Raw genomic sequence first — 4275 nt, forward strand, 5'->3', positions numbered from 1 at the left:
GCAATTTCAAGAGCCACAATTTACCATGGAAGCCTCTACTTAATATTCCGCTTGATCTGCCAAGTTTATAGCCTGGCAAATCTGAATACAAATGTCGATGCAAATGAGGATTCATTATTCTTACAAGGTCTTTGTGTTGAAGCTTTAATGTAACTTGGTTCCTATGGTTGCTCAGGGAACGTAGATTGCAAGACAGCAAAAAATGATGAAAAGAAGAAAAATAGAGAAAGAAAATAATAGAAATAGAGGGAAATGTTTAAAATGCACTTCAGCCTGAAATGTGAGGATGCATAGGAACAAAGCATTGTCATTGCCATCTCTCTTTCTTGCCAGTTATAAGATATTTACTTCTCATCAGCAACAGAGGAGTTAACCACTCAAGAACATTCTACCCAGAGAGAAAACATAACAATTCTCCTTTTACTGATTATAACACATTGTTCCCATTATAAAACCAATTTCTCAAATTGTCAAAAATTTTTACCATTCTTTTATAATTACAGAGCTCATGAGCTGGTGGGACCTACACATTCCGATCTCTAAGAAGACTACAAATGCATTTAAAAAAACCCCACCCAACAATTCCCTTCCTTTCCGAATGGATTAATTGCCAAATAATTCTGAATCAACATATTAAGAAAGCTAAAATTAATGCACTACACATTGAAAAATCACAACAGTTTAACATCATTCATTTATTGTTTACCATAACCCATTGCACGCAAAGGTTGCAAAACCTCCAAGTTAGGGGAAATCCTGAGAGGCTGCAAAATTATGATTATATCTCATATACCATAGTATATTGTTCCGATGAATCTTTTGCATGGTTAGCTGTTGTTTACATATAAATACCTTCTCCGGAAATAAAAATGTACTGAAGGTAACAGGAGCTGCAAAGCTTAGCAGATACGATGATCCCAAGATCATTGCAGTAAGGCTTGCTTCTTCATCCATAAATAAAGCACATTTGCATCCATTCAGTCAAATTAGCTCCATTAAAAAGGTGGTTATAATTAGCTCCTTTTTCTGGTTCACGGGTAAAATTCTTGCATGCCTGCTGTTTTGATTAAATCCACCATTGTCTTCCAATAGCTAGTGCTAATTCTTCCAAGGAAATCTTCAGTTGAGGTGTTATTTTATTCTGCGCTTCCGTTAGTTGTCTAATTTACGCCAAGTCCCTGCAGTGTTTCCTTAAGCCATCCTCTTTGTCTTGCCTTTGAAATTTACCAAATCTTACAAGAAATCAATACTTAATTGATTATTCACTTTTCTGCAGCTTCAAACAGCAAGCACGCATAAGATCCTGGAGGAGTCCCCCGATTTCCAATGCAGGAGGTTGTTTGGTGGCAGAGCTCTGCAAGTGTCCAACAGCAGGCATTCCATGGAGCCGTGCACTGGCGTGGAGTGCCAGCGTCTGATAAAGAAAACGAAGATACCCTAATGAAGCAGGAAAAGTTCCTGGATGAGACAGATCCATCTCAAGGCTTTGGATAAAAGGCTGAAGCAGGAGCAATTGGATACCAGAACATCAGATGTGTATATATATATATATATATATATATATATATATTTTTTTTTTTTTTTTGCATTAATCCTTTTGCTTTTTTGCTTACCCTTTTCTTCCCATGGCACTGAAGTGGAATATCCCAAGTGCCACCGAACTCAGAGAACTCCACGCCGGAATGGGGGTGAGACTGGTGGTGTACCTCTGGCATAGGATAAGGATGGCAGGCACGTAATATTACGAAATGTAGGACAAATTCAAGCAAAAGAGAGGGAGAGGGAGAGAGAGGGGGAGAGGGAGAGCCAGAGACAGATGGCGGATCTGGCTAGGAGCCAAAGCCAGTGAAATGAATTACATTGCTGAATAACTGTACACCATTGATTCTGCCACTTGTTGCTGCATGGCAAAAAAAAAAAAAAGGAAAAAAAAAGAAAAAGAAAGAAAAAAAAAAAGCCCCAGTGTATGCTGGAATCTCCTTATTTGTCATGTGTGCAGCAGACAACTTTCACACACAACTCAATCCTGACAATGATATGCTCCGGTTGTCTTGGGTGGGTGTGTAGGTGCGTGAGAAGGTTGTGTGCGTGTATGTGTGCCCGAGAAGCAAATGTGAGTGCGTGTGCATATGTATGTGGGAGAAAGGACAAACAATCCTTGCAATCCAGCCATTTTTGTTTAATGAAGAATGGAAGACTGGCATTCAGAGATGTGGTTATGTGCCGCATATTAATGTGTGCTCACCAGACATCCTCCCCCACTTTAAAAATGAGTGGCACAGAAGTGAAGCCCTCCATAGATCAACCACGTGGGAGAAGCAACTCATGAGGTAACACATCATCTCTAAACCTACAAATGGGGTGCAAGGAATTCTGCAGGAGAACAAGTTTCTCTCCGACAAGAAGAAAAGCTGGTTCCAGGGATGTGATGTTTGGGTGTTTTCGAAAAGACAGCCAGTCTCAGCAGATTGTTCAATAAATGCTTCATACCCAGGATGAAGGGAGACATTATGGGATGCCCAGGGGGCTTTGGAAATCAAATACAATGTTTGAGTAGCACAATTTGAGGTACATTATAAAAAAGCAATTTGAATTGCCAATGAGGCGACACATATCTGCATGCTAATTAGACCTGTGTCAAGCTTAGTCTGACGGCTTCTGTTGATGGGGAGGAATGTGCATGTAGCTCTGCTGAGAGATTGTTTCTGCATAAATTATCAGCTTTGTCCTACTGATCATTTTCCCAAACAAACATGAAATGCAAGATCAAAAGGCGATTCTAAAATTAAAATTATTGATTGACAAAGCCTAGATTTCAGAATCTAATTAGAGGAGGCACAAACAAAAGCTGATATTATTACTGACTATGCCTGAGCTAGCAGCCAGATTGTGCAGGGTTTGTAATTTATCTTTGTTTATGCAGCCAGGATATTAAAAATGTAATTAAAATGGTAAAATGATCTGATCAGAAATAGCCACCTAGTGGCAAGTATATTATTTTAAATGGATTATAAAGGCATTGGTCTGTGCAAATAAAAAGCGCTTTTTTTTTATGACAAACCTAGCATCTCATTGAGATCTTGCTAAGCAATTTATCTTTTGCTAATAAGTTGTCTTTTGTGTTTTGTTCCATAGATAAGAAACATCATTTATAACCCTCATTTGTACACTAATAAACATTCTGTTATTACAGGTGGCATCCTATTATTACAGGAACATCTTTCACAAATTATGGTATATTTTTGTCACAAATGGAAGTAATTCAACACCTAACTCTGCACACTCATCGAATACGTTAGGTATAATAATTATGTGTATTCAATGGTATCACCAGGTAAAGTCATTCCCTCTTAATTTGGACTCTCATTTGTAGTGGGTCTGGATGTCTCCGGAACTTGGCATTAATGGTCATCTTGAGCCCTGAAAACTGGATTGCAAAGCAAACCCACTTGCCAACTAAGTACCATCTTCAACGTACTACTTCAGAACAGATACAGTTGCTTAAAAGCACGTAATAAGGTGATTCAAGTGATTTATAGGCTAGATCTTCTCTCATTTAGCAACATTTTGGAAGTGCCAATGAATTATTTTAGGAGCAAATTGTCTAATATAAAATTTATTAACCAAAATGCATCTGCTGTCATCTAATTGTGGATTTTGCAGCCAGCTGCCAGAAACAGCCGTGCGATTCTCTAATAAAGCATCTAAAAATGCATGATAAATACTTTTAAGAAAAATGAGAGGCCTGCTTGTGAGGTCTACATAAGAAACGTTGGAACCCATTTATTTTCCTTTTCCCTTTTTTTTTCTCTTCATGAAATCACGATGGACCTGCTCAATTCCCTTTTAAGAAATTCACAATTTAGGGTTCTGTCAGCAGCTCTGGGGTCTTTTGTTAGGTGCACTTAAAATGCCAGATTAAATATTAATATGTGGTTAGAGTTGTGCTATTTTGCAAGCCCTGAAACCCTATTAGTAAATCATGATCTGGTGACTGATGCAAGAAATTTCAAGGCGCCAACAGTGCAGATTGCCTTATGCCCATCAATCTGATGGATCACTAATTTTTAGCAAATTGGGCCTTTGGACTCATAGCTGTATGCAGGTACATGTTTTCCATCAATAGAAAACATGGTCCACCTACTACAGCATTTTCTGTACAAAGTGTGCACCCTAACAAGCCGACTTTTTGTATATTTACTAACAGTTTTTGCATGAGCAATGCTATACTTCAAAATATACTTTTAGTTGTGCTGTGGAGTCTCCCTAAGGCTC

At 38.4% G+C, this 4275-nt stretch overlaps 1 long non-coding RNA gene across 1 annotated transcript; it reads right to left on the reverse strand.

Moving 5' to 3' along the window:
- Positions 1 to 675: 675 nt before the first annotated feature.
- On the reverse strand, positions 676 to 1848 carry LOC140595184 (uncharacterized). Its single transcript, XR_011996623.1, has 2 exons — positions 1614 to 1848; positions 676 to 1498 (listed from the first exon to the last, which is right to left on the reverse strand). It is a non-coding gene; the product is annotated as an uncharacterized lncRNA (long non-coding RNA).
- Between the last annotated feature and the right edge of the window lie 2427 nt (positions 1849 to 4275).

This window comes from Vulpes vulpes, chromosome 13 (assembly GCF_048418805.1).
Source record: "Vulpes vulpes isolate BD-2025 chromosome 13, VulVul3, whole genome shotgun sequence".
Classification (NCBI taxonomy): Eukaryota; Metazoa; Chordata; class Mammalia; order Carnivora; family Canidae; genus Vulpes; species Vulpes vulpes.